The sequence below is a fragment of the Schistocerca piceifrons genome, chromosome 5 (assembly GCF_021461385.2).
Source record: "Schistocerca piceifrons isolate TAMUIC-IGC-003096 chromosome 5, iqSchPice1.1, whole genome shotgun sequence".
Classification (NCBI taxonomy): domain Eukaryota; kingdom Metazoa; phylum Arthropoda; class Insecta; order Orthoptera; family Acrididae; genus Schistocerca; species Schistocerca piceifrons.
In genome coordinates, this window is record NC_060142.1 from 552,522,185 (window position 1) to 552,534,390 (window position 12,206).

General features: G+C 42.4%; 1 protein-coding gene across 3 annotated transcripts in view; it reads right to left on the bottom strand.

Annotated features, from left to right (window-relative positions):
- Positions 1 to 12,206, bottom strand: part of LOC124798331 (muskelin) — a 135,973-nt gene that overhangs the window by 18,832 nt on the left and 104,935 nt on the right. The gene's annotated exons all lie outside the window — the stretch shown is intronic.

The following is a 12,206-nucleotide window of genomic DNA, read 5'->3' on the forward strand; positions in this document are numbered from 1 at the left end:
AGCAACACTAATTACAACTGAAAGTACACAAAGAGTTTTCATTTTTACAAACAGCAAATACAGGGCAAGTCTGAATTCTTGTACTCCTGCAATTTTGTCCAACATACTTAACTTCATTGACTACTTCACAAACCATCTCATCCTGGTTCCTTCTCCCAATTATCTCACTGTCACCACCTTATTCCCCACAATCCACAACTTCTCTGAACTACTTAGGTGCAAATATTCTATGAACACAGCCTTTGATCTTGCAACTGGTATGACAATATGCTATATTTACAGGGAGTGTTTGAAAAGTCCGTGCAAAGACCGAGAGATGGCACCACCGGCACGTATCGAGGTCATGTTTCGTTAGTAGCATCTTTGGAAAGAAAGCACACCAAGTTTCAGCCACACTGGTCTATTTCTTTGTGTTTGGCATTCGTGTGAATCACGGAAGTTGAGTGACTGTTAAAAATGGATGAAAAAGAATTTCGTGTGGTCATTAAACATTACTTTAAGAAAGGCAAAACACCTCAGGAGACTAAAGAGAAGTTTGATAAACATTACGGTGACTCTGCACCTTCGAGTAGAATAGTTTATAAGTGGTTTCAAAATTTTCGGAGTGGCCATATGGGCACAAGTGATGCTGAACGTTCTGGACACCCTGTGGAGGTTACAACTTCAGAAATCATTGATAAAACCCATGATATGGTGACGGATGACAGAAGAGTTAAGGTGTGTGAGATTGCTAGTGCTGTGGGCATCTCAAATGAATGGGTACATAATATTTTGCATAAACATTTGGACATGAGAAAGCTGTCTGCAAGACGGGTTCTGTGATTGCCCATGCTTGACCAAAAACAGAATAATGTGAAGTGTTGCAAAGATGGTTTGCAGCTGTTCAGGAAGAATACGCAGGACTTAAAGCTTTGTTTCGTTACTGTGGATGAAACATGGATACATTACTATACTCCTGAGACCAAACAACAATCTAAACAATGGATTACCAAGGGAGAATATGCACCGAAAAGCGAAGACCATTCCTTTGGCTGAAAAGGTTATGGCAACTGTCTTTTGGGATTCGCAAGGGATGATCCTCATTGACTATCTGGAAAAGGGTAAAACTATTACAGGTGCATATTATTCATCATTATTGGACCATTTGAAAACCGAGCTGCAAGAAAAATGCCAGCGATTGGACCACTGAAAAGTCCTCTTCCATCACGACTATGCACCCGCACACACCTCAGCAGTTGTGGTCACAAAATTAATGGAAATAGGATTCCAACTCGTTTCACATCCCCCCCTATTCTCCAGACTTGGCTCCCTCAGACAACTGTTTGTTACCCAATTTGAAGAAATGGCTGGCGGGACAAAGATTTTATTCAAACGAGAAGGTGATTGCAGCAACTAATAACTATTTTGCAGACTTGGACAATTCCTATTATTCGGAAGGGATCAACAAATTAGAACAGCGTTGGACGAAGTGTAGAAGTCTAAAAGAAGACTATGTCGAAAAATAAAAAAGGTTTACCCCAAACACGTAAGTAGTTTTTATTTTTGCACAGTCTTTTCAAACACCCCTTATAGGTACCTGCTTTGCCATTAATATATACATATATATTTTTAGCATAATAGCCATTCCCGTTGAAACTTTATTTGCATAGATTGCTGTTCCCTTTTCATGTATGTTGGCAAGGCAGGTTTGGCTGCAAATGATGCATTCCTGTTTCCTGGGCCCAGAACAAAGGTGTGTGCCATTACTAGTCGCGTCATGGAGGTTCAAGTTAAGTAGTTGTTGCATGCATGCCATGGTGGAGTGTCACCATTTATATAGGACCCATTTCTTAGATCCATTTGGTTAATTGAGAGAGCCCAGGATGTTAAAGCCTGTTTGCCAAGCCTGACATTCTTCTTCATTATACCTCTGTAACTAGCTTTCTAGTACTCCTCCTCAGTGCATTAAGTTTAAGACCTTTTACTTATCAATATGAACTCTCTCCCCCTCCCCCCCCCCCCCCCCCAAAAAAAAAAAAAAAAATCTTCTGGCACTTCTGCACCAGCTTTTTGCTTCTCATTTCATAACTTTTGCCGGTTTGAGTGCCTATGGACCTGCTCTTGAAGTATGTATCTATTTCTGAGCATAAAATAAGTAATGTTTAAAGAAAAACTGTTGTCTGTGCTTGCTGAGCTCAAGAACAAAAAATGCAGGAAATGTATATGCAGGTAAGTAGACATCACAACTACAGCAAATATGTTGCAGGTGTGAGTCACTAACATATTTTGTCAGTTATTATAATTTTTAAAGTCTTTGCTCACATAAAGAAATAATAATATTATATACCATAAAGAAATATATATTCCCAAAGGTCAATTTCCATCATTGTACATGAATGCATACCACACTTAAAATGCAGTGCTATAAAAATAAATTGTGGCAGAAAAGTGTGCAAAGTTTCAGAGTCAAACATGTGTATATTAGTTTGAACAGGGTAGTAATGCAAGAACACACTTACATGAAGCACAACACTTTTCAAAACATTTTCAATCATTTACTTGTGTACATGTGCCAACGTGGTCCCCCACCTCTCCACCACCCCCACCCCTACCCCCACCCCCACCACCACCACCACCACCACCACCACCACCGCTGCCAGTATGAGTCAGTAAAACTAAAGAAATTCTTGACGAATTTGAGAACACAAGGGTCCAATTAGCCACTTAAAATTATTGGCTAAAACTGCTAGTAAGGTAGCTTTTGGAAAGGTACAAACCAATTCATAGAAGTCCTGAAGTTTACTGGGAAGGGTTTTCTGCACAAGGGTCTCAGTGAACAACTACAACCAGCTTGTACATGTCAAGAAGCCAATAGCTCAAGTTCATCACATCAAAGTTGCCAAACCGGTTACTTACTAGTTTCGGATGTAAAGGGATAACGTTATTAGAGAAATATGGAACCAGCAGGACAGTACCATGATGAAAGAAGGGCACTGCTAAGTTGGTCGCAGCCAACAAAAAGGCTGCACATTCAGCGACTTTGCAACACTATGGTGACAACACGACACTTGTGCCAATGAGTGACACAGCCTGCAGAAGTATTGCAACCCAGTTACGACAGTTTGGAGGTCACTGCCACATTCTGTACAGTTCAGTATTGCACACTAGCCATGGTAAACATCAGAAATTGACACAGAGAAGCAATATTTAAGGATGCTCAAAATAGCCCGTTGTCATCAAGCAGCTGGATAGTGACATGACGTCGAACCTGTGCTACTCTGTGCCAGTAACATGTATGCTTCTGCCACAACCGGGGCCAGAACCCCAGCCTGCTGCCTAAGCCTCTGAGTGCCACCGGCAGCTCCATGCTATTTCACCATCCTGAGAGAACCAGGGTCCAGTCACCTCTGCCCTCACTGTGACACCACCAGAAGGTCTCTACACTCTGAGCCTTGGAGTGTGGCACAGCCTGATGTCCCTGTGGTCACTGCCGCCAACCATACTCACTACGGCCATGAAACATGAACTTGGCAATGCAACATCAGCTGCCCAGCAGTGGAATGCACACTCAGCAACTAGAGGCAGTCACCTCTGGGGAGACGCCGTCATATTCTCCATGCCGCTCACTAGTGTTTGTAATCAAGCCTCAATAAAGAAGTCATTGTAACCATCTTGGGGCCTGCTGCAGCTGCCCAAAATCCTCCTTCAGCGGAGAATTCTAGCCCATATTTGATCCTCTACAGCATGGATGTCCTACACAACAATATGAGTAAGTGCTAAATTCAAAGTTTTGTTTGAGCCAGTGCAGTTGTTTTGCTATCCTTCCTTCACCTTGTCATTGTTTGGGTGTACTAATACTTTGGTTAGTAGACAGTAGACAATATGGAGAAGCAAGTTTCAGGTCAGGACACTATTCAGCAGTTAATAAATCAAGAGGCTCAGTTACAGGTTGAGTTAGACGCAACTAAAGGAGGGAAGGAGGGATGGATGCTTCCTAGTACACCTATCATGGATATCAACACTGCAGCATTGCTTACACCACTTTCAGGTAAATCAGGAGAGGATATCTTTGCCTTTTTCAATAATTTGGACACAGCCACTAGGCTGGAAAACTGGAGTAAGGAGCAACTGTAAAGTGTAGCCAGACTAAAACTAGGAAGGGATGATAGGACACACGTGATGTGCCACGAAAAGTTAATGGAAAGACGGTTGTTTGAGATCTTCAGGGAAGGGTTGGTAGACAGACATTGGAGCAAGAACACATATAAATACTACTGAGAGCAATTTAACAGTGTGTTTCAAAACCATGGGGAATTGGCACAGAATTTTGTGGGCCATATGCACAAAATTAATGTCAATACATATGAGCTCCCAGAAGATTATAAAGCTAATGAAGCCATCCTGCAGGAGGCTGAGCAGAGCACACTCGACACATTGTTACAGGGGTTACAGCCATGAATCTCTCTGAAGGTTCAGATGGAATTTCCAGTCTAAACTAAACAGTAGAAATAGCATTGGTGCAGCTGAAACTGATGTGGTCACCAAACTGTAGGAGAAGAAGGTGGTATTAAATACAGAGGTTAAATGTTTCAGACGTTGGCAAATGAGGAATAATAGACACGATTGCAGATAATGGCAGTGCCAAATTTGCAGACGGTTTTAACAGTCTGAGCAGAATTCCAGGGACAGAAATTCACAGAGGTGGCCTTGTGTCCTCTTTACAATGCTCCCAGGAGTTAATACAAGTGTGAAATAAGTGGCGCACTTTTTTCTGACTGGTTACATAAAAGAAAAGCTGTGTAAATTTTTATTAGGTACCGGATCACAGGTATCTGTGTCAAGTAATTGTATACTTGGTAAAGTAAAATTAAATCTGCCTTGGTGGGCATTAACCCTTAGTTCTCACTTTTTTGTTTTTGCTACAAGTTGAGTGGTAATCAGCGTTCCCACTTCTAGCTTGTGCTGCCATCTCTGTTACAGTGTACTAACTGTGTAGTTTCTCAACTGGTGCACAGAAGCTGTTGTATGCCTACATCTTAAGTCAATCAATACTGACGCGCCATTTCTCTGTGAAATGGAGCCATTATTTTGACTGTAACAGTTTTTTTTGTATTCTGTGCTTTTCTTTTGTTTGTGAAGTGACTTGGGTTATATTTTACTACTTTGGTTTTTACCAAGGAGCTTTAACTGAAAATCATAGAAATATTGTGAGGTAAGTTGGTGAGAACTATTTGTACCACTGAACTGTGTGCGATGTGCAAGTTGTGTGGCTGTGAAATTGGCATCTTGTTTACTGTATGTTTTTCATTGTTTAGAATGCCTAGACTGGTGCCAGAAGAGATTCTAAGAATTCTCCACGCCTTACCAGAGGATGTAGATGGTTCAGATTTCGATGTTTACTCCAATTCTGATGAATACAACCATTCACCAAATACTTCACAGATTTTGAACAAAATTTGTGATAACATTATTGTACCAAGTCATGATGATGATTTCAATTTGACAATGGAAGCAGGTGAAATTGGAAAAATGTCTTCTTGTCATGCCAGTGAATCTAACTCAGCTCCAATAAGAGCTGCTTCAACATTTTCGCCCAATGCTAATACGTAGAGTGGGGATATTCCCTATTTAGGAAACCTTCTACTGAAATTAGAAGAAAGCCCAGAGATTCAGTCTAATTTCTCGAAGTCTGATAATGAAATGTATTTCCAGTCTCTTTTTTTTTTAAGATCTGTTTTTACACATTTGCAATCAAGCAAACTTATAAACAAAACAAGAAAGATTGGTAGTGAAGTCAGGGTAGAAAGCAAGTAAAGTTATTATCAACTGACAGGACATAATCAAACCAGGGTTAAAATATTTTATGAGGAATGCTTATTTTGATGGGTACAAATCAACTTCTACAACCCGGAAATTATTGGAGTAGTGATCCTTTCCTTGGTGTGCCTGCTCTCACATCAGTGATGACAAAAGATCAATAGAAAAATATTGTTGAGAATCTGCATTGCATTGCAATGACAAGTGGGGTATGACAAGCTGCACAAATCCAACCTGTCATCAGTGCTGTAACAAAGAAGCTGTATGAAGCATACTAACCCATTTTGGCAGTTGACAAATGTATGGTGGAATTCAAAGGACATTCAACACTAAAACAATATGTGCCAATGAAACCACTCAAGTACGGGTATAAAGTGTCTGCTTAGCTGATGCAACAACTGGGTACATTATAAACTTTGACATCCACACTGGAAAAAAAGACAAATATGATAGGCCTGATTTTTAATTGGGTGAAGACATTGTGCTTACCCTAACAAATTCAATGGTTGGAAGTGAAAGATTGGTGACGTTTGATACATATCTTACAATATTTTGAATAACTGAATTGCTAAAGTCTTGTGGACTTTAAGGTATTAGTACTGTTTGCTCAAACAGGAAGAATCTGCCAGACATGCTGAAAAAAATCCGAAACTTAGCAGAGGAGAATCTGAATTTGCTGTCACGTTATGTGCTGCAACAGTTGTGTGGCAGGATAGTAAACATGTGTGTATACTATCAAACTATTACAATCCCAAAAACACAACTGTTTTGTGAACAAATACAAATGGTAGAAGACGTGAAGTATTCCACCCTTTGGCTGTGCCAGAGAACAATGAAATAATGGGAGGGGTTGATAGATTTGATCAGCTGTGAGAACGCTTGTTCATTGAAGTGGTGGCACAGATTGTTTTTCTTTCCAGTAGATTTGGCAGTTGTCACATTGTGCAAAAGGTTCAAAAGACAGGAGCTGACCAACTAACTTTTTTGTTACATCTGGCAAGACAGTTCATCTGTGGCTTCTCAAGTCTTTAGTGAAGAAAAAAGACTGTGCATTTCCAAACACTGAAAAGAGGCATGTCTGGAGTTCCAGATGAAGTTTGTCTGCAGAAAGTTGGGTCTCATTTGCCCACAAAAGATGCAACAAACACAAGATGCCATGAATGTAGCACGAAGAACAAAGAAGAGAGAACAAAAGTAATGTGTAGCAGCTATTGTGTGCCTTTCTGTATAGCACCATGCTTGTCTAAATTCCATGGCATGTCACCTTAGTGAAAGCAAAGGTTATCAGACAGTAATATATGAAAACATGTAATATTTAAGATATTTTTGTACTTACAAACAAACAATTTCTTTCAGATTCTTTAGGTGGGATCACTCCAGAGTTCAGTGGGAATAATAGTTCTCTCTCTCTCTCTCTCTCTCTCTCTCTCTCTCTCTCTCTCTCCCTCTCCCTCTCTCTCTCTCTCTCTCTCTCTCTCTCTCTCTCTCTCTCTCTCTGTGTCTTTTAATTTAGAGGCTAATCTCTGACTTTCAAGATTTAAGCTATGATTTTATGTGTGGTTTCTTAGGCCAATAAAGTGCTGGTATAAAGTCCACAACTTCTGCAAATAATCTGGTCATAAGGGGGTTAAGCAGTGGAGGTAGGGGTTATGTAGACACAGCCAGTTCAACAGTAATAGTTGTCTGAGTGGGGAAGGTAACTTCCAGTTAGATGTAGAAGTTCTTCCCATGGCTGTCAGTGGCTGAGAAGTCAGTCTTGGCTTAGATTTATGGGTTGCACATTGCACCAAAGTTGACTTAGAATGGCGTATAGTAGAACTGGATGAAGCATCATTTCATTTGGCTCTAAGACCGGAATACAATTACTGCCACAAGATTTACCCCCACACCAGGTGTGACCACTTAAACTGTGTACAAGATCCCTTGAAGTCACCTCACAGTATATAATATTGAAAGGTACTGGGAAGTAAATCTAAGTTGATGTAGGAGGTGATCTGCTGGTGAAACCACTGTGCATTGTTGAACATTTACCTGAAAATGAAGAATTGGACTAGGGAAGTGTTTTGCATGGCATATTTTATCATACGTATGGGAAACTGAAGGAAGCAAATTAGTGCCTGTCAGTATGGACAACTTCAGCCCTGAGGAGGTATAGGTATCAAATTGTACCCTTACAGCTAATTTACATGTACTAGATAGAGACAAGCTGGATAGGGATTTCATGTCAAATTACACAACAACAGGACAGTCTGTCAGCTTGATCGCAGTGAGAAATAAAGCAGCACATCTAGCAATAGAGGACAAGGAGGACATCAAAGACTTTTAGAAGAATACATTAGATTGTCTGTCCCTCCTGGTCCATTACCTGCCATGCCATTAGCCCAACACCAATTTCCAACTGGAAATGAAGCACCTGTTTATAAGAATTCATACCATGCTCTTCAAAGAAACCATATCATGTTCCTCGAAGCTCACAGAATATCATGGAAGGCATTAACAGATACAAGTAATAACCACTGGTCAACACCAGTTGTCACTGAACCAAAAAAACACACCAGATGGCAACAAAGCAAATCAGTTCTGTTGTGACTACCACTACTTATATCAAAAAACAGTGCCAGATGCCTATCCAATGCCAAAGATAGCTGAAACAATTAGACAATCTGGGCCAGTGTTGATATTCTGCAACTATGGACTTACAAAATGGATACCATCAATTAGAGGTAGCGCCTGCAGATTGTCCAAAGACAGCCTTCTCAACCCCTTCTAGTCAGTATTCATATCGTCACATACCTTTTGGGCCGAAAAATGCACCAGCTACTTTCCAGTGATTGTTACATAATGTATTGCGAGGATTAAAACTGAATCACTGCATAGTGTATTTAGATTATATAAACATATATTCTGAAGATATTCAAAGCAGCATACAGTGCATTTATGTGAAATTAAATGCAGCACGGTTAACCCTCGGCCTGGAAAAGTGCTTCTTCATTTTACAAGATGTTAGTCACCTGGGCCATATTATTGGCCGAAACAGGATTAGCACCAATCCACAACTTCTTGACACTGTACAAATTTGTTGATATCCACTACAGTAAAGGAATTGCAATTGTACTGAGGTCTTGCCAATTTTTAATGCAAATATATCCCAGAATTCTGAACTTGAGTACCTACTTGTTTACCATTGCAAGTGATACTGTTTCAGCTTGCTAATTTGGTATGGCTATTATAGAAATGAAATCTGAAAAATGGCCAAATATTATAAAAATGCACTGGTTTTCTGGCAGTGTTTTTGCAAAAGTCCAAGGGCATCTAAACCAAGTATTTGAAATTATTTTTCTGCCTCAGGTAGCTTTTGTAACATAATCCTTTGGTGACAGAGTTCTGTCCATCACTGTGTGGCATACTATTCGTTACGTAATGATTCATGTTGTGTTGTGTGTTATCTGCCAGTAATTTTGCACTATTCAGCATTCATTGCTCTGTGACCAGCATGTTCTGCTAAAATAGAATCATGGGCCTGCCTCATTACTTCATTTTGTAATTCCTCTGGCATTATAATGCATAGCCTGCATCTCATTTTCCTATACAATACACCATCCTTTGCATTTAATTGTGGCTGCCTGGTGAACTGCTGACAATCTGAGTCATTGCACTTCGATTCGTTCACCCTTGTCTATGCCAGCATCTTCCATAGCACATATTTTGTGGCTCAGACCATCTGCATTTGCATGTGACCTTCCTGAGTGATGTATTACTTTGAAATCAAACTCACTGAAACTCAGTGCCCTTGTAATTAACCTATTACTAGGACATTTTTAAGTCCTGATAACCATTTGAGTGATACATAATCAGTTTTTACTTTAAAATGATGTTCATATAAATAATATCTGAAATATGTTATTCCAAATATTGATGCCAGCATTTCTCTCTCATGAAAGTACACTTAAGAGCCAAAGAAACTTATCCCTGCCTAATATCATGTAGGGCCACCGCGAGCATGCAGATGTGCTGCAACACGACGAGGCACGAACTCGACTAATGTCTGATGTAGCCCTGGAGGGAACTGACACCATGAATCGTGCAGGGCTGTCTATAAATCTGTAAGAGTATGACTACGTGGAGATATCTTCTGAGCAGCATGTTTCAAGGCATCCCAGATATGCTCAATAATGTTCATGTTTGGGGAGATTGGTGGCCAGCACAAGTGTTTAAACTTGGAAGTGTGTTCCTGGAGCCACTCTGTAGCAATTCTGGACCTGTGGGGTGTCACATTTTCCTGCTGGAATTGCCCAAGCCCATAGGAATGCACAGTGGACATGAATGGACGCAGGTGATTAGACAATATGCTTACATACATGTCACCTGTCAGAATCGTATCTAGATGTATCACTCCAACTGCACAGTCCCACATCATTACAGAGCCTCCACCAACCTGAACAGTCCCCTGCTGACAGGCATGGTCCATGGATTCATGAGGTTGTCTCCATACCCATACACGTCTATCTGTTTGATACAATTTGCAACAAGACTTGTCCAACCAGTCAACATGTTCCCAGTCATCAACAGTCCAATGTCGGTGCTGACGGGTGCAGGCGAGATGTGAAGCTTTGTGTCGTGCAGTCATCAGGGGTACACAATTGGGCCTTCAGCTCTGAAAGCCCATATCAATGGTGTTTTGTTGAATAGTTTTCACACTGACACTTGTTGATGGCCCATCACTGAAATCTGCGGCAATGTGCAGAAGGATTGCACTTTTGTCACATTGAACAATTCTCTTCAGTCATCATTGGTTCACTTCTTGCAGGACCTTTTTCTGGTCGCAACAATATCGAAGATTTGATGTTTTACCGGATTCCTGATATTCACAGTACACTTGTGAAATGGTCATATGGAAGAAGCCCCACTTCATCACTACCTCGGAGACGCTGCGTCCCATCGTTCATGTGCTGCCTATAACACAATGTTTAAACTCACTTAAAATCTTGATAACCTGCCATTGTAACAGCAGTAACCGATCTAACAACTGTGCCAGACACTTGTTGTCTTATATAGGCATTGCTGACTGCAGCACCATATTCTGCCTGTTTACATCTCTCTGTATTTGAATATGCATGCCTATACCAGTTCCTTTGGCGCTTCAATGTACACTCCTGGAAATGGAAAAAAGAACACATTGACACCGGTGTGTCAGACCCACCATACTTGCTCCGGACACTGCGAGAGGGCTGTACAAGCAATGATCACACGCACGGCACAGCGGACACACCAGGAACCGCGGTGTCGGCCGTCGAATGGCGCTGGCTGCGCAGCATTTGTGCACCGCCGCCGTCAGTGTCAGCCAGTTTGCCGTGGCATACGGAGCTCCATCGCAGTCTTTAACACTGGTAGCATGCCGCGACAGCGTGGACGTGAACCGTATGTGCAGTTGACGGACTTTGAGCGAGGGCGTATAGTGGGCATGCAGAAGGCCGGGTGGATGTACCGCCGAATTGCTCAACACGTGGGGCGTGAGGTCTCCACAGTACATCGATGTTGTCGCCAGTGGTTGGCGGAAGGTGCATGTGCCCGTCGACCTGGGACTGGACCGCAGCGACGCACGGATGCACGCCAAGACCGTAGGATCCTACGCAGTGCCGTAGCACCGCCACTTCCCAGCAAATTAGGGACACTGTTGCTCCTGGGGTATCGGCGAGGACCATTCGCAACCATCTCCATGAAGCTGGGCTACGGTCCCGCACACCGTTAGGCCGTCTTCCGCTCACGCCCCAACACCGTGCAGCCCGCCTCCAGTGGTGTCGCGACAGGCGTGAATGGAGGGACGAATGGAGACGTGTAGTCTTCAGTGATGAGAGTCGCTTCTGCCTTGGTGCCAATGATGGTCGTATGCGTGTTTGGCGCCGTGCAGGTGAGCGCCACAATCAGCACTGCATACGACCGAGGCACACAGGGCCAACACCCGGCATCATGGTGTGGGGAGCGATCTCCTACACTGGCCGTACACCACTGGTGATCGTCGAGGGGACACTGAATAGTGCACGGTACATCCAAACCGTCATCGAACCCATCGTTCTACCATTCCTAGACTGGCAAGGGAACTTGCTGTTCCAACAGGACAATGCACGTCCGCATGTATCCCATGCCACCCAACGTGCTCTAGAAGGTGTAAGTCAACTACCCTGGCCAGCAAGATCTCCGGATCTGTCCCCCATTGAGCATGTTTGGGACTGGATGAAGCCGTCTCACGCGGTCTGCACGTCCAGCATGAACGCTGGTCCAACTGAGGCACCAGGTGGAAATGGCATGGCAAGCCGTTCCACAGGACTACATCCAGCATCTCTACGATCGTCTCCATGGGAGAATAGCAGCCTGCATTGCTGCGAAAGGTGGATATACACTGTACTAGTGCC